Source organism: Lutra lutra, chromosome 1 (genome assembly GCF_902655055.1).
Source record: "Lutra lutra chromosome 1, mLutLut1.2, whole genome shotgun sequence".
In the NCBI taxonomy this organism is placed as follows: domain Eukaryota; kingdom Metazoa; phylum Chordata; class Mammalia; order Carnivora; family Mustelidae; genus Lutra; species Lutra lutra.
This window is the reverse complement of record NC_062278.1, coordinates 59,635,401-59,658,596: the sequence shown is the minus strand read 5'-3', so window position 1 is coordinate 59,658,596 and position 23,196 is coordinate 59,635,401. Positions and strand designations below refer to the sequence as shown.

Here is a 23,196-nt window from a genome sequence, read left to right as displayed (position 1 = left end):
GTAATTGGTTCTTTTTATTGCTGAGTGGTATTACACTGAGTGGATATATCGCAGTTTGTTCTTGGCTATTATGAATAAAGGCATTATAAACATTTGTGTACAAATATTTTGTGGACTTATATTTTCATTTCTCTTGCCAAATGCTTATACCTAGGAGTGGATTTGTTGGAGAGCACAGCAACTATATATTTAATTGCTATGAAAACTCCTGTTTTCTAGAGTGGCTGTCTCATCTTGATTTCTACCAACAGTGCATGAGAGTTTCAATTGTTTCACAACCTCCCTGACACTTACTGTTTTATGACTGTTATTTTTTATATTATTGACTTTAATTTGACCCAAAGTTGGCATTGTTCTTTAATTTATAACAATAGGTTTTTTTCCAATGTAATTTGTTATTACAAAATTTTGAGTTTTTCTTCGGGTGCCTGGGTGGCTCAGACGGTTAAGCATATACCTTCAGCTCAGGTCATGATCCCAGAGTCCTGGGATGGAGCTCCACATTGGGCTCCCTGCTCAGTGGGGAGCCTGCTTCTCCCTTTGCCTCTGGCCCCCATTTCTCCCTCAACTTGTGCTTTCTCTCTTGCTCATTCTCTCTAAAATAAGTAAATAAAATCTTTATTAAAAACAACTTTGGGGACGCCTGGTTGGCTCAGTTGGTTAGGCAGCTGCCTTCGTCTCAGGCCATGATCCCAGCGTCCTGGGATCGAGTCCCGCATCGGGCTCCTTGCTTGCCAGGGAGCCTGCTTCTCCCTCTGCCTCTGCCTGCCACTCTGTATGCCTGTGCTTGCTCTCTCTCTCTCTCTCTCTGACAAATAAATAAACAAAATCTTTAAAAAAAACAACAACAAAAAAAAACAACTTTGATTTTGCCATTTGCGATGACGTGGATGGAACTAGAGGGTATCATGCTTAGCGAAATAAGTCAGTCAGAGAAAGACAACTATCATATGATCTCCCTGATATGAGGAAGTGGAGAAGCAACATGGGGGGTTTGGGGGTAGGAAAAGAATAAATGAAACAAGATGGGATGGAGAGGGAGACAAACCATAAGAGACTTAATCTCACAAAACAAACTCAGGGTTGCGGGGGTGGGGGGTGTGGGGGGGTGTGGGGTTATAGACATTGGGGAGGGTATGTGTTATGGTGAGTGCTATAAAGTCTGTAAACCTGGCGATTCACAGACCTGTACCCCTGGGGCTAATAATACATTATATGTTTATTTAAAAATTTTTTTTCAGTTTTTCTGGGAACAGTAGGAAATATGACCCTACTTTTCAGAAGCTCAGTGTGCAAATTAAGTCTTACTGGTTGTCATCAGAGTTATTTAAAAATTTAAATAAATATTGCAGTTTAGCAATGTTCTTTTATAGAAATTTCAGTTGTATGCACTAAGATGAAAGTGGCACCAGCTGTCATATTTAGTCAGAAATAAAGGGTTTTTGTTTTGTTTTTGTTTTGTTTGTTTTTGGGAATAAAAGTTTTAATTGAGCAAAGTGTGGATCTCCTCATAAAGCAGAGTGGGAACCACTTAGTCATTTGACGTGGGACTGGGTTTTGGAGGTTTGGACCCATTACCTGCCACTCATGCTGCTGATAGCTGTCATGATGTCCTTTGAACCGGGAAAGACAGACACATAAGAGGGTAAGGGACACATGTCACTTAATTCTCCTGTCCAGCCTTCTTCCTTTATTTTGACATGTTTGCCTAGACCTTGGTGGCTAATGATAGGAAATAAAAAGTATGTTAAAACCGGCCTATGGGCGCCTGGGTGGCTCAGTTGGTTAAGCGACTGCCTTCGGCTCAGGTCATGATCCTGGAGTCCCGGGATCGAGTCCCACATCAGGCTCCCAGCTCCACAGGGAGTCTGCTTCTCCCTCTGACCTTCTCCTCGCTCATGCTCTCTCTCACTGTCTTTCTCTCTCTCAAATAAATAAATAAAATGTTAAAAAAAAAAAACAAAAAAAAAAACTGACCTAACTTTTTTCTACCTTGGATCTTAATGGATGACAATAGGAAGAGTGTTCTAAAGGGGAATCCAATAAGGTCTTTCTCCAAAGGCTCTAAAAAAAAATCTTCTAAGCTTTTACAAATAGATAGTATAACACATAGATTGCGCATTTCCAATGAGGCAATCTCTTCCCTAAGGGTTGAAAATTGGTTCTTGGCAGGGGGCAGGGAGTAAAAGAACTTTACTCTTTTTATGTGCAAAACACATATATACATAACAGTACATAATCAGGTAGGATAGTGTATCTGTGGTATTACATTTCCTGAGGAAGAGGATGATTACAAAAAATGTCCAGAAGGCTCTGTAGTGCTGTCTTAATGAGCAAAAGGTTTAGAGACACTGGAATAGATGGAGGACAAGAAAGGACTGGTAAAGAGTTTCAGGGGACTGATGAAGTCAAATTTGGCCTGGGATTGATCCCCGAGAACCTTTTTCCCTCAAAGTACTGCTTGGCCTGAAGTCATTAGCTTTGAAACAGGAAGGCAGAAACTTAAGGTTTGTTAAGAAATACTTGTAAATTGAAAATTTTCGTTCTTTATCTCATTTTCTTTAAAAGGGATACTTGCAAGAAAAATATTGACATTTCCTTTTTCTTCTTTTTAATAAATGAGGACATGACGGTTCAGTGAGATGGACACTTTCTCAAGTCCTACAAAGAATACACCGCAGAGCTGAGATAAAATTCTGAGTTTTATTTCAAAGCCCAGAATTTCTTCTGCCTTATTTGATGGCTACTGCTTGCTCGTTGGTGGGAATCATCCTGAATTCCCTGAAAATGGAGTCAAGTGCCTGAGTCAGGAAGTGATGGGTTCTTACAGTTCAGATTCCGGGATGACTAACAGGAGGTGGGGGGAAGAGTCACTGAGGTGTGTCAGGAGTTCTGTGTGGGTGTGGGTGGGGGAGGTGCCACTCAAGGGAGGGGACCGTCCTCAGGGAGGCTCCAACCGCCCGGAGCTAACAGGAATCCAAAAGGCTTGGCTAGAGCAGAACCAATCTCAGGATTGCAGAGGAGCCATTAGTCACAATCTTACATTCCATTCCTTATTGGTCGGTGAGGGAGACGCATTCTGATCCAGACCAAAAGCTGAATAACCATATGAGTTTTGGCGAGTTGCCTGTTCTCTCGGCTTCACAGCAAAAAGTGGACCTTTTGTTGTCCGTGTTCTCCCGTACTGCAAACCAGGTAACGCACGCATCAAGTAGTAATCCCTGATTTCAAAACTAAGAGCAATGGCCATATAACCACAATGAGCATTTAGACAACATTTCTGCTTTTGTGCCTCCTAATTAGTATAAACTTTTTGTATAAAATCTCCCACGCACATTTAGAGTGAGATCCTTAATCTCTTTGGTGCTACCTAATATTGTATATCTGCTTTATTTCATATTTCTGCTTTTCCTTTCCTTTTCCAGTGACAGGTTGCCATTTTAACTATGATTAATTCTCTCCTTTGGGAACAGTACCTTAACCTTTGACTTTTCTCAGGAGGACAAAAACCACATGTCCCCATCACCCACCTCCCTTATACTTCATCCCAACATCTGGGCAAAATAAAAATGAAGTGCAAGAAAGATGGCTTGATTCCCTTGATAGGGAAGAAGACAGGCTAATAAACCCAGAGGCAGAAGATGGAGGTTTTAGAGCTATGTTCATTTCCTTTTCTTTAAAAACTACACATGATGATTATCTCTCTCGGCTGTGACAAAAGAACGTATGTACAAAATAGAAGAAACCTTAGGAAACTTTCCTATCACCCACAAACCATGAGAAGCTAGGATTTGTTGTTACTTTATTATTAACCAAATTACAAGGCTTACCATCTGTCCTGAAGGACAAACACCGAGCATTTCACAAGAGGTTATAGGTCATCTTACTCTATGCTAGTCTGGAAATAAAACAGACTTGAAAAACAGTAAATAAATATTCTAAAGCATCATGGGATACAGCAGAGACACCAGAGGGCTATTGCTAGCTCTTCTGCATTCTCAAGGAAGACCTGAGGTACAAGGTCTACTTGAGTGGCAACTAGGAAAACAGAAAATGAGGAATCTCTTGGAAGGTGTTCTGCCATTGCTCTTTCTCTCTTCCACTTTTTATGATGACCTTGGCCGGCCAGAGCCTTGGGAGGCAGAGTACAGTGACCCCTGGGTTAACACTTTGGTCCAGAGGGTTTCCTGTATGGAAGCTCAGCGATCTACAGAGCTTTTTTTTTTTTTTTTTTTTTTTAAGATTTTATTTATTTATTTGACAGAGAGAAAGAGATCACAAGTAGGCAGAGAGGCAGGCAAAGAGAGAGGGGGGAAGCAAGCTCCCTGCTGAGCAGAGAGCCCAATGTGGGGCTCGATCCCAGGACCCTGAGACCATGACCTGAGCTGAAGGCAGAGGCTTAACCCACTGAGCCACTCAGGTGCCCCCGATCTATGGAGCTTTTGATAGAGGTGGCAGCACTCTGCAGACTTTGGGGTAGGAGCTTGGAAGAGAGGGAAAGCCCTAGCTGGAAGCCAAAAGTCAAAGTGTTATGTTAGTAAAGAATTTAAACCTCTAATCTGGGTTTATTTATTTTAAAAAGGTGTTAAAATTGAAGTAGCATTCATGTCCTGCCATAGCCACCCTTTTTAAAGTGTACAATTCAGGGGCGCCTGGGTAGCTCAGTCAGCTGAGCGCAGGACTCTTGACTTTTCAGCTCAGGTCATGATCTCAGGGTCGTGGGATTGAGCTCTTTGTCATTAGGCTCCCTGTTCAGCGGGGAGTCTGCTTGAGATTCTCTCTTTCTCCCTGTGCCCCTCCAGACTATGCACTCCCTCTGTCCCTCTCTCTCTCCCTCTGAAAATAAATCTTCAACAAAAATCAAATCTACAAGTCAATGGTTTTTAATATATTTACAGGTTAGGCAACCATCAATGCTTTCTAGTTCCAAAACTTTCTAATCACCTAAAAAAAACCCCAAATACACATACCCATTTGCAGTAACTTCTCATTCCTCCCTCTTCTCAGACCCTGACAACCACTGATCTGCTGTCTGCCTTGACAGATTTGCCTGTTCTGGACATCCCATAGAGATGGAATCATATGTGTGGCCTTCTGTGTTTGGCTTCTGTCACTTTGCAGAATGTTCTTAAGGTTCATCTATGTTGCAACACGTATCAATATTTCATTCCTTTTTGTGGCCAATATTACTCCATCGTGGATCTTAGTTATTCATTCGGTCATCTATTAGTGTCACTTATCGTGTGAACCAGCCTTGTCCTAGGCTCTCCGGACACATGGCTTTGTATTTGTTACATGAATAAATGGAGGCCCACAGTTGTTACTTAGAATATACAAATAGGGGCGCCTGGGTGGTTCAGTGGGTTAAAGCCTCTGCCTCCGGCTCAGGGCATGATCCCAGGATCCTGGGATCGAGCCCGCATCGGCTCTCTGCTCAGCAGGGAGCCTGCTTCCTCCTCTCTCTCTGCCTGCCTCTCTGCCTACTTGCGATCTCTGTCAAATAAATAAATAAAATCTTTAAAAAAAAATTCATCTGCTTTTTATAATATGCAAAGATGAAAAAAGAGAAAGGCAGAATTTATGCCCCATCCCATTGCTTCAAGGCCTGGGTTATTTAGCTATTAGAGCAACTGGCACAAAGTGATTTGGTACATGCTTCTTAATTGTACAATTGTACAACTGTGCACAGGAAAACTTTTAAAAAAACATTAGCCTCTATACATGGTATCGGCATTGCCAATTATTGTTGGCTTTTTGTTCTAAATCTGAATAGCACGGGGCATGAGGCAGAGCCTGAGAACCCTGGGCTCTTGTTTAGATTCTGCCTCGAGGGGCCTCTGGGAAGCTGGATAAACGGAGGGAGGGAGGCCGGCTTCAGGGGCCTGAGTACTCTACTGACAGGTGCACAGGGCTCCGTGCTCGCAAGGGCCCAGGCTTGGCGTAACACTTCGCTGTTGCTGTCTGAAAACTCTTAATAACTTTCAAATAAGAGGCCTGGTGAATGATGTAGCTGGTCCGGGAGGAATTGAACAATTGTGAAGTGTTGAGTCTGCTCTGAACTGGCCATTTACTCTAACCCCACAGCCCTTGTTGTTTTAAAAAGTAATGTTTCTTTATTTCAGAACAGGAGGATTAGAGTTATTCTCGAAGGTCACTTCTAGGTCTAAAATTCTTTAACTGAGGTCCTGGACAATGTCCTAGTGAAGGCACTGCAGTTATACAACCTGTCTCTTCTTTTTCGAGATGTTTCTTAATGGTTATGTTTCCCTGGCCATTGTCTCGGATCCAGTGTAGTTTTGTAACCCTCCATCTGTAAGCCCCCATGCCCCCTCGCTGTTGTAAGAACATTTTTTTGAACTGGATTATATAGAGTAAAACTAAATGCTCTCTCTCCCACTGCATTGTATGCTCCTTAAAATTAAGTACTTTATCTTCACCAGCTTGTAACTTGCAAAATGCTATGTGCTCAAAACTCTGTAGAGTAGGTTAAGTGAATGGTTAGTTGAAAGACTAAAGAGCCCATAAGATTTTTAATTTTGAACTTAATTATAGCAGGGACTTTATTTCTTTTTTTAAGGATTTTATTTTCTTATTAGAGAGAGGGAGAGATAGAGAAAGAGAGAGAGAGAGAGTATAAGCAGTGGGAGTGACAGGCAGAGGGAGAAGCAGGCTCCCCGCTGAGCAAGAAGCTGGGTATGGGACTTGATTCTAGGACTCTGGGATCATGACCTGAGCTGAAGGCAGATGCTTAGCTGACTGAGCCACCTAAGTTTCCCTAGCAGGGACTTTAAGATGCACTATGTTAACAGATTTCTGTGAAAAGACTAAGGAGTACTTCTTAAAAAAACAAGATGAAAGAGTTCAGTAGGAGAAATGAAAATTCACATTTGTGAGTGCTTGCTGGTATTGGAGATGGGAAAAGCTAAGGCAAATGTTTGGGGTACAGCAGGGTCACTGAGCTATAGAAACTGAAGGCATACAAGAAGAGCAGTTAGGACAGCTTCCTAAGTAACTGCAATTTAAAAGCACTGTAGCTTTAAAATGATATACATATAATAGTATAAGAATCTAATAAACAAAAAATAATACCTAGCCATGATTAAAAATAATCAGAAGGTTACATAAAGGTATAGAATTAGAAATGCAAAAGTTTTCTTTACCCCAACCCACATTTTATTTCCTAAAGATATACCCCTGTATGAGTTTCATGGGTATCTTTTATGAATGCTTTATGAATAGTATATTTATACGATCTTGCTTTTACACAAACAGGATACTATTTACACATAATTTGTTCCTTGTCTTTTCATGTAGTAATATTTCTTAGACCTTCTCCCACATCAGTACCTGTAGACCCCTGTATTCTTTTTCAAGAGTGTATAGTTTTCTATCAAATACGTCAAACATCATTAATTAAATCAATCCCTTCTGATGAGCACTTATGTTGTTTTCCATTTAGGGAAGTTACATCAAAGCACAATGAAGATCTTCACATAGGAATGTGTCCACAGGATACATTCCCAGCAGTGAAACTGTTTGACGTCTCTATGATTTGATACGAAGGAGAAACTAATTCAGTACTCAATGACTTGAAAACAACATCAAATATATTTGGTTATTCTTGTCCTTCAGCTGCTTTTGAAATATTTTCCAATTGGTATGACTTTTTTTTTTTTTCAGAGCAATTCCAACTTTCCAAAAAATAGCATCTAAACCATCAGTCTGTACTTTTAAAAACCAACTGAAATGTTCTATTCCACCAATATGAAGAATCAAAGTAAGATTATTTTTCCTTTCTAATGCCCCCCCGCCCCCGCAAAGACCAGTTTGGAAACTGGTATTGCTCCTGTATTTATACAAGTTTGTTTTTTTTAAACTGTGCTGATACCATGGCCGATTTGGGGGATAATTTTTGCCTGGAGGTTATCTCTCCCCACAACAAAGTATGAGTTCCTCCAGCCCCCAAACACCTCCATCACCTGGCTCTAGCTCACCCTCCTGGCTCTCCTGGCGCTCAGTAAACTCTCCTTTGCAGAATAGGACTCCATTAATGTATTATAATTGATCATTTATATTGGGAACATAAAAAATGACAGATCCTAGAACTGTTCAGATTAAAGAGAAAATAACATTTTAAACAAATGTTTTAACAATTCCATTGCAGAGCTGTGGTCCAGATAATTTTCAGTTAATCTTACTTGATTACAGAAGGCAATACAAAAAGTAAATGCAAAAAAAAAAAAAAAAGTAAATGCAAACAAACCCAGAGCATGTTGAGGTATTCCTGCACAAAATGGTTTGATTTTAAATATTTTCAGGTTTTATTTCCTAGTTTCTCTAGCTTGATAGCAACAATTAGCTTTCTAAATGTCTTTTGAAAATTAGAATGCTCTCAGAATGTTCCTTGCTTCTTTTTTAAAATTGAAAATTTGGGAGTCGATTATTGGGACTCTGCTTTTAAAAGCTCACCTTGTTACCTTATTATATAATCCTCTGCAATTGTGCAATCAGCAATCATTGCTGAGCCTTGGTTCTGCCATATGTAAAGCTAAGGGGATCTTGAATGTCTGCTCCATTCTAAAATCATGTGACTCCGTGGCGGGGGGGGGGGGGGGGGGGGGGGGGGTAGGGGTAGAGAAGTGTGGCGAAGGAGACAGGTGAAAGGGGAAAGATTGTGGGATGTGTCTCAGGAGGCTGATTCTTAAAGTTGATTAAAATCAACTTTAAGAAAAGGACAAATATTTCTCAGTTTGCGCTTGGAGGCAGATCCATATTTATTTTTGATACAACTTCCTACTATTTCAGCTTGTAAACATTTTTGGCAGGTTTATAGAGGTCTCCCAGGCATCAAAAGTGCCACATACAGGATGGATTTTAAAAGACATAGCCTGTAACAAATATAGAACCAAGGCATTCTTGCCTTTGTCTTATGACAGATTGTCTCATGGAATCCTAACACATGGATTGAATTGCTTTCAAATATGCCAGTCAACAATAATAAGAAACAGAAATGCTGTGGCAACGGCTGGGCCTCTAGTTACCCAGTGTCTGAGCTGAGAATTAAGAAACGGTGGAGCTGGGGCACCTGGGTGGCTCAGTGGGTTAAGCCTCTGCCTTCGGCTCAGGTCATGATCCCAGGGTCCTGGTATCGAGCCCCACCTCGGACTCTCTGCTCAGCGGGGAGACTGCTTCCTCCTCTCTCTCTGCCTGCTTGTGATTTCTGTCTGTCAAATAAATTTAAAAAAAAAAAAATCTTAAAAAAAAAAAAAGAAACGGTGGAGCTGTTAACGACGCGTGAGTTCTCTGTGTCTCTGTGTGCGCGCGTGCGCATGCGCACCCAGCTAAGTACCACTGGAGCCATTCAAAGTTCCATATCTTTTTCTTTTATTCATCAGTTTCTTGAGTGTTTACTATTTGTTCATCATTGGTGATAAGTTGTCAGCAGGGGAAAGATACTGAATAAATAATGACACCAACACATAGAGAATGATAAACTGCCCTAATGCTAAGAAGGATAACAAAGGGTATGATGAGAAACTTAAACAGAGTTACTCATTTAGATTGTGGAATCAACGAGAGACGTCTCTGAGGAAGTAGGACATATGTCCATGAGGCACCAGGAAGAGGTAGTTAGGAAAAGATTTCGGTTGGAGGAATAAACTAAAGCCCGAGGTAGAGAAGAGCTAGGGAGGATTTAAAAACAAACAAGCAAATGGAAGTAGTTGTGTCAAGCCCCTAGAGAAGAGCTCAGGGAATAAGGCTGGCAGGTTTGTAGGCTTTGAAGACTTTGATAAGGATTTTAATGTAATTATATTATTATGTTTTATTATTTTATATCATACAGATTAGGGATATAATGCAATCAGATTTGTGTTTTTAAAATCTCCCCATGGTTGCTCTATAAAGAGTCCCTTAGAAGTGAGCAAGTGTGGATTCAGGGAGATTTGTTTGTGTTTGATGTAACGGTGAACCTAAGGATGATGGTGACTTCATTTAGATGACAACAAAGGAGCCAGGGAGAGGTAGACAGATCTTTGACATATTTTGAAAGCAGAACCACCAGGACAATGTTTTAACACCTCTGGAATGTTTTTTAAAGATATTAGTTACTTTGTTTTCACTACTTCAGTAGACTCTATAAAGAGGGAGAAGTATTTTTCCATTTCTCCCTCAAGGAAAAAGGTCTTTATTAATGAAAGCTAGGCAAACTGAGACACCCTGAAGGATTTTCCAAGATAGGGAGGAGCTCCACAGGTTGGAGGAAGCAGTGTGGGAGGGAAAGAGAATGGGATTTTTTGAGACTTGTAGATGTGTGGACTTGGGTGGTCTTATTAAATGTGTATTTACTTTCAAATAAATATGGTGGGGGCCTAATTCTGCTCCCATGTGGCTCATGGAGAATGGATAGATCTTTGATGGAAGCCATTGTGGAGGCTAATGCGGAGGGCCTTAATGAAAGGTCCCCAGCTCCAGCCTTCCACAGAGAGAAGAGAGGTAATGATGTTTATGTGGACAAGGGCTTGCACAGTATGCACTTTGGTGATGAGCTAAAATTTGTAGTTGGGACACCATCCTCTTCTTATCCATTTCTACTCTCATGTCATTTTTGTAAGAGGAAAGAGCTCCTTAAACATGGGTGAGACGCAATTTCCTATGACTGGATGGAGGAGACCTAAGCATAGTTATCTGCTTTAAAATAAATTGGTAAATACAAGTTTATCTGAGGATAGAGATAGTCTTATCTATATACCTGACACTTAAGGCATCTTCCACAAAAACCAGCCAAGAGCCATTACTGTTAATGATAATAGTGGTGGACAGAAGGCAGTTTATAGAATAGTATTGACAAATCAACTTTGAGAAAATGTTACTGAAAAGAGGGCTGTGGCTAAAATAAAAATGGAAACAGCTGGAGAGCATGTGGTTCTCTTCACATCTAAGAGCCATCAAAAGCAATAGTAAGAAAGGCCTTCCATTGGGTTCTACTCCTCAGTCAAGTGCTACACAGCCCCTCCTTCGCATCCCATTTTCCAATACCAGACCAGAACAGGCAAGCCTTCAGCAAAAACGACAATGGTAAAGGCTGAGCAAATGGTTTGCCATTCATGGCTCAGGGACAGAGGTCCCAGTAGCATTTCATATACCATGGCCCACGTGGATCCAGTTCAACCACTTTCACTTTACAGAATAATTTAGGATGCAGAGAAATAGGGACTAATACATTTTGGTGGCAATATACATTGTTTAATTTTTCCTCAGGGAAGATCTGGTGATACCAATAAATAGCTGTAAAATGTGCATTTCCTCTGTTCTCCTCTTTGGAAGTGAATCGATCTTAATCTTGGTTAATTGCACACACATAGTCTTATTTTGTTGATTTGTTTACTTGCTAGCTTACTCATTTGTGATAAATTCCTAAAACATATCACTCAGAACAAATGCTTAGATCTTGATGATGACTGACATCTAACTGTAAGTTCTCTGCATTTCTTCCTTCTGCTTCCCTCCTGAGGTAACCTGAATCTCATACTCATCACCCCATGCCTTCGCTTTTGTATAGATTTTTTGTAACATTTGTATTTCTAAAATTTTATTTTGTTATATGCACACACACACACACACACACACATATTGCAGGTATGTGTATTTAGTTCTTATGAATAATTTTTTTTCATTTAATAATATATTGCTAAGATAGCCGTAGTGTTGCATGTTACTTTGATTCACTCATTTTGGCAGTTGCATAATTTTACTTTTTCTATAGCACAGCTCATTCATGCCCTCTCCTTTTGATGGGCATCTGGGCTTTGTTCAGACTTTGCTGGCTTAATCCAAACATCCCAACAGAAAATAGCCAGAAGGTATAAACAGACATGCCCAAGAATAGGAAATACATACGGTTAATAAAACTATCAAACGATATTTAATATCGACAGAAATCAGGAAATAAAAATTGTGATTGTAATAAAATAATATTTGATTGATAATCATGAAAAAGTCTGACAGTACCAGGTGTCAGAGAGGCTGTAGGGCCACAACAACTTTGGAAATCTTTTGTTTTATCGCCAAAAGGAGAGCATTCGTCTACCCTAAGATAACTACACATTGCCTAATTCAAGACACCTTTGAGATAAAAAGGGATATATATGAGGTGAATCCCTGGGTCAACAGGAACTAACTGGGACTGACCTGAGGAAACAGAGACATAGGGTCATTTAGCTAAAATCTAGAAAGTCCACTCCTGCTGCATCTGCTCAGCAGGAGTCCTATATAGAAATGCTCAGAACAGACTTTTTCACATGAGCCTTTCGCTCAGCAAATGCAATATGAAGGAATTTCTTGTAAGGAAATGACACTGACTAAGAACAAACATTTATCTCTAATGTTATTCATCAAGGTATTTCTATAATACTGGAAATCTAAAAACTATTCCAATAGTGACAACTCAGTCTTGGTTCAATGATTGTGGTACCTTCATAACATGGATTATTAGACAGTCAGTTAAAACTATATTTAAAAGGCCTATATGAAATTTATGAAAATGTTCATAATATATTCAGAGAAAAGCAGATCACATATCAGTATGCTCAACTTAAGGGACTTTAAGTGACACCATTTAAAAATGAACATGTACATTAAAAAGAGGCTAAAAGGATGCGTTTTACAGTTTAATAGTAGGTATTGGTGGATTTTTGGAAAGCATTTAATTTTTAATTTTCTTCTCTATATTATTATGTTTCCCTGTAGTAATCATGCATTAAAAAAAAAAAAAACTGTAAAAATAAGCAAACCAAATGGAAAACAAATCTTATCATACCAAAGCACCACTGGGCCTAGAAGCTGTCCAGAATGTCCTAAGTAGGCAGCCTTCCTAACACTATGCCACAGGAAAGTTTGTACTGCCTCCATGAAAGGTTTTCTTGGTCAAAACCCTGCCTAGGTGCCCACAGACATAAATTAGTTAGCTCACTGTCATTGTCTGGCTCCTAACTGAAATCCCTTATCAACTTATTGAAACAGACCACTAATTATGTAAATGAGAAACTTCTAGAAGGTAAATAAGAAACTTTTCCAGGACTTTGGACCTTGGTTCCTTATCACGGGAGGGACATTTGCCTGGACAATTCCTCTGAGTTAGCGTTTAGAAAGGAGGCACTTGAAGGCTGCCTGGGGTCAAAGGGCAACAGAGCGAGTGCCGGTATTGCTATGATAAGCGGAAGCCTCACTCTGGGCCAGTCTGTTAAGTGGAGAATGGCTATTTTTTCTGACAAGGGAGGCTGAATATTCAGGGCCATGCTGTGAACTCTTCAGAGTTATGAAAATTCAGGGTCTGGCCTATTTCTGAGTAGAAACAAACATTAAGAAGTTAGGCTTCCACTTCCTGGTAGCTGACTGAGCTGAAACACCTCTGAGGTGATGGCGAGATCAATTTATCTATAATATTAGTCATCAAAGTATTTTTATAATATTGAAAATCCGGAAAGTAGATTTTGTTTGAAGCTTCCTGCTCCCCCATCCCTCCGCCCCAAGTAAGCTCCTCAAGCCCATAAGACACTGTAGCATCTATGGTGGTGATGGAATGCCATTCCAAAGTTCTGAGGTGACTTTTGGCTGTGTAGACTCTGACTGGCCAGATCATGGACTTCATAGTATAGAGGTGGTGAGAATCAAAGAAGTTATTATTTCCAAGATTTTTTAGGAACTCAGTCTTGCGTTGTTCAGTTGGCTAAAAATAAGAGTCAAACAGAAATGTTCAAAGCGCATGGACCGCCAGTGATGGTAGTCTGACTGATTCTGGCAGTTAGTAGTCATTGCCACTGTATTAACCGCTGTTTATTGATCCATTCCCTATGGGGGCAGGCACTGTATGAACTAAGTGGCATAATACACATTATCTCAAGTAATTCTTAATAACCTTACAAGGTAGGCTATCACCATTGACATTTATAGAGGAAAAAACTGTATCTTCTGAAGGTTAAGTGACTTTCCCAAGTCCACAAGCTAGTAAAGAAATTTGAACTCAGCACTACCTGAACCCAAAGTCATACTCTCGTTCACTATGTGTATATGGCAGAGCAATTCATTCTCTCTCCTTTTTAGTGGGAAATGTATCTATAAGTACTTACGGCAGAACTATTTTGTTCTTGTAGTCTCTAAAATCATTGAGACAGGGAGATATATGCTAATTGTATAAGCAAATATGAATGGGGTTTCTTTAATTGTTAGTTGACCAAATGACTACCTGGTTCCCATAGGAAGTGTATTATTACACCTTCTAAGAAAGAGGGCTAATAAAGAGTCCTATTGAAGACAACAATCTTTTCTTCAAAGGAAATCCTAATCTGATGCCAGGAACCTGATAAAACCTTGAACTATAGGCGTAATTTGTTGTTTAGCAGTACTTTTCTTGGTTGTGAGGAACATTGCTTTGTTCTAAAGCCGGCAGTGAGAACTAGAGAGAATAAGCCAGTTTGTAAACGGGTCACAAAGGGATTTGATGTGTGAACTTTTGTGTTCCTTTTTTAGCCATTTGACTCCAACGAGGGGTAGAACCTAAGGGAGCTTTTATAATGACACTTCTATGCCCACAATCTTGCAACGCGTTCCCTCTGCCAACAAGGGAAGGAGAAGGAGTCAGTCCTTCTGACTATGTGTCTGCTGGGTGCTTTCCCATAAGTTACCCTTTAATATTTCAACCATCCTTTTATGTGGTAGGTCTATCCATTTCAATGTTGTAGCCCCGTCTCAGTTTCTTTTAAGAGAGAAAAAAAATAAAAGGTAGATCGATTAGAGAAATAAGAGTCAAAGAAGTGTTAGAGGGGTATTTTCATTTAGGGAGTGTCAAATTAATGTCATTCGAAATGAAATTGACATATCTTTGTCTTTCAGTCCTTTTCTACGTGTAGAGGCCAAAGGCCTTGACATTAAATAGCAGGACTGATGTCCATGAGTTCCAGGTTCTACTTCTGACCTGGACAGAGTCTATCACTGTGTCAGTCTTAGTTCTCTGCCAGAGGAGAGTAGCCACATAGATCTACTCCCGTAGCATTCATAAAACACAAAAGGACAACTTTCCCAATTACCACTTTGAAATTAAAAAGAAAAAAGGGTAATGATCTTCTCCACTTGCTAGTTCCTTTGTCTGAGTGCCTTTCTCTTGTTCTTTAACCACATTTAAGGCTGAAATGTCCTACCAAGTCTCTTCCTGGAAACTGGTGATCTGCTCGGTTCAGAATGCATGAGATGATCCTATTGGTTAAGGTGAGGAACAATTTGTGACCAGGAGCTTTGGCCCATTTGCCATTCATGCTCCCATTCCAGTCTTTGCCAGATTACAGAATTCCTTGTTATCTATGTTTAATATATTTATTGACTAATTTATTGCTTTATTCTCAAAGGTTTATGTTGGGGGCCTACAAAGGCTGTGTTTGTTTAAAAACTGTAGAAAAAGTATTTGGTGTATCTTCAACTTGATGTTTTATTTTAGAGAAATATGCAATAGGGCTGGATCTAGCTGAGAATAGCCTGGGTGGGCTGCCAGCAGCTCTACCCTGGGGTGGTCCTCTCTTTCTGGCTGTGGCTGTGGAATGCCTCTCCTTTCTCCCAAGGCAGGGGGGGGGCAGGCTGTGTCTTCTCTGAGGCAAGGTGGACAGAAGGGAAATTGGCAGGGTCAGAAGCAGAGCCCAGAAACAAGGGAGAGAAGTCCAGAGTCAGAATGCTTCCGGCCATGACTTTGGAAATCTATAGGAGCAAACTGAGCGCTGCAGTTCCAGCTTAAATGTGCTCCAGTCTGTGACTGGTCCAGGGCCATAGTCACACACCATGCAGAGTTGGAAGGAGAGTCTGTGGATGACACTGTGGAGAGAGTCCTCACTTCCAGTCTTGAAACCCAAGTTTGAAAAACTTACCCAAAGAGAAAGTAGAAACTTTCACTTATACGGACCATTTGATTTGCAATGAACTGTTCTCAAAAGAAATTTTGATAGCATAGCCTGCTATAGAGAATACAATAAATCCCCTTAAATGGTGAATTACTGAACTGTTTAGATAAAGAACACATCACCTTGAGTAACTTGAAATCGTGAGGATAAGAATTATAAACTGGAGTTTCTCAGGTATCTTAAGGAGTACCTAACAATGGGCCAAATAGCTCAGCTCCACTAGACACCACAAATACCAAGAAAAAAGGAGAACTGGGATATTAGGAATGGGAGGAACAGCTGTAATCTTAAGTATGATACCCCGATGAATGGCGTCCAGTCTTCTCCGTGCTGATTTACATCAGGTCACTGGTTCTACCTGTTGTGGATATTATCCTCCCATACAATACATCAAAGGGTCATTGTTCTATTCATATCTTTTCCTCTGGCCCCAGGAGAACTCTTTGTTTTTAAGATTTTATTTATTTATTTGAGAGAGAGAGAGTAAGAGCAGGAGAGGGGCAGAAGCAGGTCCCCTGCTGAGCAGAGAGCCCAACATAGGGCTCGATCCCAGGACTCCAGGATCATGACCTGAGCCAAAATCAGATGCTTAGGTCACTGAGCCACCCAGGCACCCCTCAGGAGAACTCTTAATGGTATTTACTTCTAATCTTTTCTTTATCCCACTTCTGAGAGGACTCCCTATGAAGACCCTTAGTGGATACAAAAGCCTGGCTTCTTTTGAGAAGTTCTTTGGGATGAGAAAGGATTTGTCAAGTATTAGCTAACTACCTTCTAGGACAGTGGTTCTTAGAGTTTGATTCCTCTACTACTAGCAGCGGCACCTGGGAACTTGCTAGAAATACAAATTCTTACATATCACTCCATACCTATATGAATCGAAAACTTTGGGAGTATAGATCAGCATTCCATGTTTCAGCAAGCCCTCCAGAATTCTGTCAGCTCATGAATTTTCTTTTCCTCTGTTCTTGATCAGGAGGAACTGCCAGGTTATTTCTATTGAAACAAAAGCTCAGCTTTCTTAATGTGGGAGTCTGAGAGCTTTGGCTATACAAATTATAATGTCAGAATTCTTCCCCAAATGTTTCAGCCTCCAAGAGGCAGATTTTCTAAACTATCTCTGCAAAACTCAGCTTTAAATCACATGAACCACTTCCTAGCCATCTCTTGAATCAGTGCACTTCACCATTATAGTTGCATGCTAACATATGGTCACTTGTCAAGGTGACCCTTCCATAAAACAAAATGTGTCTTTAGTGAGCAGGTAACTAAAGCACAGAAAGAATATAACACTGAATTTTATTTACACCATACATCTAAGAAAGCTTAGATGAGGCAGCACCATGGAAAATGTCCACAGAAGGTAATTGTCAGGAGGGATTTATGGAGGTTATTTGTGGTTTGGTTGGAGACTCCAGAGGCATCTCTAATGTTAAACAGGCAGTTGTAATTGAGTCTCTGACTTGAGCCTTGGGGGCACTGCTCAGCATTTGTCTTTACACAACTATTGGTTTAGCCCTGAGGAAGTAGGTTTGGTAAGCTAGTCTTCCTTCTGATTTAGAAGTGTGCACAAGATGTAAAGCTGGAAGAATCTTTAGATATCATCTAGACCTATCGTTTAGAGACTTGGATAAAAGATGCATGTCTCTGAATCTACAGCAGTTAGACACTCAACACAATTACACATTGTATTGTAATTGTTAGTCTACTGGACTGTCATCACTATTAACCTGTGCTATCTTTTAGAGTACAGACTTCATTTTAGTCATCTTTAAATCCCTGGTACCTAATATAGTGCCTGGTACAAAACAGGTTCTTAGTTCTTGTCTTACGAATAATGAATGTATGAACCTTGAGTTTAACCTCTGGACTGGTTTCCAGAGACTCTCAATCAGATAAGGTATTGAAATGACCAGGGTTTGTTAGATCAGGCATATGGGTTTCTATTTAGAAACCTGATTATATAGTTTCTTTTGCCTATTTATTAAACATAAAATGTTAGTATCTTAGGCTTTGAAAGGACCCTTAGATCATCTAGTAATAATATTTTATTTCACTTCTCTCATTTTTAGAATGACAAACTATAGCCCAAGAAAGATAAGCGATGTGTCTAAGTTTCTACTGCTTTTTGCTGGGTGGTAGGTCCTGGAACACCACACCCTAAATTAGTGCTTGTGCCCTTTAACTCTAAGCCATTCTTAATTTAAGCCACTTTAAGAACTCAGACCTAATGTTTTCAAGGGAACAAGGGGTATTTATTAAGCCATTTACCTCTGGCAGTCAAACATATTCCAGAATTTTAAAATCTTAGATTTTCACTGCAGCTTCTTACTATGTTTTAAGTCAGTTAAAAAAAAACTCTAGGTCTTTTTTTTCTTGACGAGATAAGAAAAGAGTCCTATTATATTCAATATTCATAAACAAATTCTAGGTGGATTAAAAAGTGTGTGTAAAAAATAATAAAAATACTAGAGGAAAATATTCCATTTTATTTGGAGATTTGAGGACATGTTCTAAGCATGACTTCCAAAGACATAAGTCACATAGGAAAGACTGCTACATTTATTTTAATCTAACACTTGAAACTTCAGTATGCCAAAAAATCATAAATAATATTTTAAAAACTAGAAAACTGAGAAATGTGTTTGCAAAATATATGGTAAGTGTTAGTAGACTTAATATCTCATGAGTCAGCTAAAATAGACACAAAAGGAAGACCATGAACAATTGCATAACAAATAAATGAAATGGTCTTCAAACACATGATGAAATGATCAAACAAACTAGCTCCTAAATGTGCTGGCTTAATTAGACTGGTAAATGTGAAAAAAGCCAATATCCCGTATGGAAAAGTATCTGACAAAACAGGATTTCTTGCACACAGCTGTGACTGTATATTTATAGTATTTATTTTAGTATAATTTATAAATATATGATAAAAGCCCAATAAGGCAATAACCTTTTTTTCCTATAATACCACTTTTCTAAATGTATCCCAAGTAAATATTAAAGATATGAACAGAGTGTCATCATAACATTAATTATAATATAATAGGGGGAAAAAGTTCTAAAAATAGGGGATTGTCCCACTGATGAATGCAGTGTCCAAATGGTGAACTATTATTATCCTACAGTTGAAAAACTGATATTGTAGAAATATGTTTACTTTACAGTATAATAAAGTGAATAAGGACATGACAATGTAGAGTACTACCAATATACTTCTTATTTGTGTTCAGAAATACTAGTTTTTTCAGTCAAAATAGGTTAGATTTTGCTGTTAACGAAGACTTCCCAAATCTCAGTTGCTTAATACAACAAGAGATTAGTTCTTGAGTGGTACAAAATGCATGCTGTGCAGGAGGGCTCTTACTCATCACACACAAAAACACAGACAGATGGAGCCTCTAGAAGCTTCCATTACCACCGGGACAGGAGTAAAGGATGGGACAACTTGCACGTGCTGCATGGCATTTCTGCTATTTTGTTGTAAAAGGAAAATCATAAGGCCATGCCTTATGTCAAAGGCAGTAAGAAAATGCAATCTTACCACGCACTTGGAAGGAAAAACTGTAATTTTGGAGGACAGTTCTGATAACTACCATGCTGACAGCTTTTTCTTCTGTTTAATTGTTTGTATTTTCTGTCTGTTCTAAAGCAATATATAGATTACTTGACTAATAAAAATTACTGTTCAGACATGTGTACTTAATCATAAGTTTATGGAATGTTGGTGACTATATTTATTGCCTGTTAAAATATTTCTCAATCTTGATCTTGATTCCATTAACCAATGTATTTTTCTTCCCAGTTTCATGCTTTTGGCAGTACTGAAAAAAATGTCACCCAAATCATTGTCAACATGATATGATGAGCACTACTCCTTCCAAAAGACATGGATACACTAAACAAGTCTCTTTAATATGTGTGTTCATTCAACTCCCAATCCACCTCACTGTGTTTCTGTGTAGTTCTCAGTTTACCATCTGGTTCTTAAAATTATACAATAACAAAGCTTTTCAAGAGCTTTACTGAAATAAAAATTGAATTCCTCTTTGGTATTCATCTGATACAGTGTTTTAAGTTTGAAAAAGCTTGATTTTAATCTTTGGAACAGAGGTAAGGTATTCTGACCCAACTGTCCACAAATTGCTATTTAATGCTCCATTCTAGAATCTTGCTACGACAAATAGCTTGTTAATCTCTAAATCAGAAGGACACTTGTCTGTCTCTGGGGTGGAGGTACATTCATAGTTATGCATGTTTTTCTCCCCGGGTGTTCTTGGATTGTTCTGCAAGTTTGTTCTGAATGATCTGTACTTGGAGACTTGAATGCAATTAAAGGAGATGTTTTTTTCTTATCTCCTAACCTTGCTTATGCTTCACTTCCTTCCTAGCAATGCTTGTTCTATTCTTTCTCATTAAAGAACTTGTCACTAAGAAGAGTAGAAGTAAATTCCCAAGCAAAGTGGGCATTTTGGATATAATTACTGTTGAGGCTACTCATTTGAGAGGGAAGTATTTTATGTGAAGGTAGTCAAGAGTTGACTCCTCTGTGATTACCCAATGGTACATATTCATTGGAGGACTCCAGAAACAACCTTCTTTTCAGTAAGGGTTTTCCCATGACCCTGAAGCTGAAGCCACAGACCTCAGAACTCCCGCAAGCACAGTTTCTAGAAATAAACATGTGAAGCAAGATTCTCAGAATGCTGAAGCACAGAGAGCTTTTGAATTTTAGAAAGTAATGTCCTGGGTGAGAGGAGAAGAAAGAGAGAGATAGAACTAAGAAGAAAAACAAAACCCAAAACTGGAAGTAAGATGAAATTATATGTGACATAAGGTTAGTATGTAAAGAGTAATTCAAACTATTCAAATAATACGGAGATACATATACAGATAAACCTTAAAAAGAAGTGGTATGTATAGAAATATTTCAAAATTTCTCTTCTTTCTGAAGAGGTTGAGAACAAAAACAGACCTCTATATACCACCTTGTATGTGATAAGCACCTGTTCACAATGATATGGAAAGTAGAGAAGACCATTGCCCTCACGGAGTTTACCATTGATCAGAGGGACAGGAAATTATTACGCAGGAATAGAAGTGTGATGAGTAGTCTGCAGGATCTTGGCACTACAGAAGCTCTGGCAGGAGTTCATCTAGTGTAAAGGAGAGTAGCCAGGGTCAAGGGAGGCTGTCTGGCAAAAATTATGTTTAAACGGAATCCAAAAAGATAAGCAAGGATTGGCCATGGTAAAGAGGAGGGTGGAGAGCTTTCCAGGTTGAGGAATAATAAGAACAAAAAGTTAAAAGATTAACTATAAAAAGTTGAAAATTTGAGCTCTTGAACTTAAAGAGTGGTCAACATTTCTGGAGGTCAGGCAGACACAGAGCACCTCTCTTTCTTTCCACTCACACTTTGCATCTTAACAGCTGGGAAATGTGAACTAAGAAACCAGATCAAGTTTTGATATAGTTGCCAGGAGCCCCATGTCCTTTCTGAGACTGACCATTTAACTTAGAATAGGTTCCATATTTATCTGAGATCATTTTTAGTAGGAATCGGACATTTGCAATCTAGTGCAAGGGAAGTCATTGCCTATCTCCACATCCTATTATTATTGTCATTTGGATGCTAATAGTTGACTTCTAGCTTTATAGTTTGTTTCTCTTCTTCAAATCTCACCCTATCTTGGCCCTGGCCTTGGATCCTGTCCCATTCCTGAGACACTAAATGAGTAAACAGAGTTTTTTCCTGAGAAAGATAGAACTAAGTCATTGTTTGCTTGATAAATTCAGAATCGCAGGTTGCATCATGACCCTTTGACTGGGGTAATTTTGTTCTAGAAGCAATACTGCCTCTGTCTACAGCTGCCACTTCCTACTTGAAATACAGAAGACTGTATTTCATCTGCACCAAGATGAAGACCAAGAAAAACAAAGTTTTCTGGATTCTTTCCTAGATTAAAAAAAACAACAACAACAATTCCCAAAACTTCTTTGCTTAAGAATTTGAGATTTGAGAGTGTGGGGAGAAAGGAATGCAACCACATAGCAGAAGGCTAAAGAAAATTCTTGCTTTTAAGTTGAATCATATTTGGAAAACTAATGATTGTTTCTACCATCTACATGAGCCCAATCTTTTTGTGACTGTTTACAGAAGAGAAATTCAATTGTGATTTGTTAAATATATTTAGAAAGAGAAGTAAAGAATCTTAGAAGAAGGGGCTCTAAGGGTGAGGCTACTGTTTGGGAAGAGAGACCCTAAGAAAACTCTCATTTAAGTTCAGTACTGGGGCACAAATGTGAGTGTTCCAAACTCTCTTGGCAACCTTGGTTAGAAAGGCTTGTAATACAGAGTTTGTTACAAAATTGGAGCAAAGGGAGAAGAAGAGAGAAGGATGAGAGGCGTGTGGGCTAGAGCTGTGAGAAAGAAGTTTCTTTAGGAAAAAAAATAAAGAAGTGCCATGGTCAATAGATTCCCTCCATAGATCTTCAGAAATAAGTAAAGAAGGTATATTTTGAACTTCTTTTTAGCAATTTGATTTTTCTTTAATTGTGTCTATATAGTCAATGATATTGTAAAGTGAAATAATGGGACAAAAGCTGAAAAATGTCTTCAGAGCAGATTTCATACATTATGATGGTTTCAGAGATGATGCCAATGGAAAGATTCGAAGTTACTACACAAATATAAAGGATAATGACCATTCATTCATTAATCAAGTACTTACTAAATATCTACTATGTCTACAGCTCTATGGTTGGCCTGGGGGAAAACCAAGATTCAGTATGCTATAAAAAAACAGACAATCTACTTATATAAAGACACCACACTCAGTTAATGCGTTGACATATAAAAACACCTGCAAATATCCCCTATAGATTTTGTCTCTACTTCTGATGGTACTGCTACAATTAGGTCCATCCCCTTGCCATCAAAGCTACAAGTCTGCCATAACCCATCATAGTTTTACCTGAAGAGTCTCTGTGATATAAGAGTTCTAGGGAACCCGAGTTAGAACAATGAAGCGCTTTCCCCTTAGAATGATGTTGTTCGGCGTGATTCTGAAATGCTATACTTCTTAATAATGTATAGTATGAAGTCAACGTTTGTGAACTCACTGTGACAAATATTCGACTTGTAAATAAGGTTCAGGCACGCATTTTGTAAACTAGACACATGGCAGAATCCTTGACTCATGGCTCCACTTATAAAATGTACAGAAGGGGTAGGGCACTAAGTCACTAA

General features: G+C 39.2%; 1 protein-coding gene and 1 long non-coding RNA gene across 23 annotated transcripts in view; one reads left to right on the top strand and one right to left on the bottom strand.

Annotated features, from left to right (window-relative positions):
• The window catches only part of PHLDB2 (pleckstrin homology like domain family B member 2), a 219,602-nt gene that overhangs the window by 156,629 nt on the left and 39,777 nt on the right, over positions 1 to 23,196 (bottom strand). The gene's annotated exons all lie outside the window — the stretch shown is intronic.
• Positions 3,078 to 23,196, top strand: part of LOC125097105 (uncharacterized) — a 34,692-nt gene continuing 14,573 nt past the window's right edge. Inside the window, exons 1-2 of the long non-coding RNA XR_007126495.1 lie at positions 3,078 to 3,195; positions 15,180 to 15,261. This is a non-coding gene — a long non-coding RNA (uncharacterized LOC125097105). The remainder of the gene's footprint in view (positions 3,196 to 15,179; positions 15,262 to 23,196) is intronic.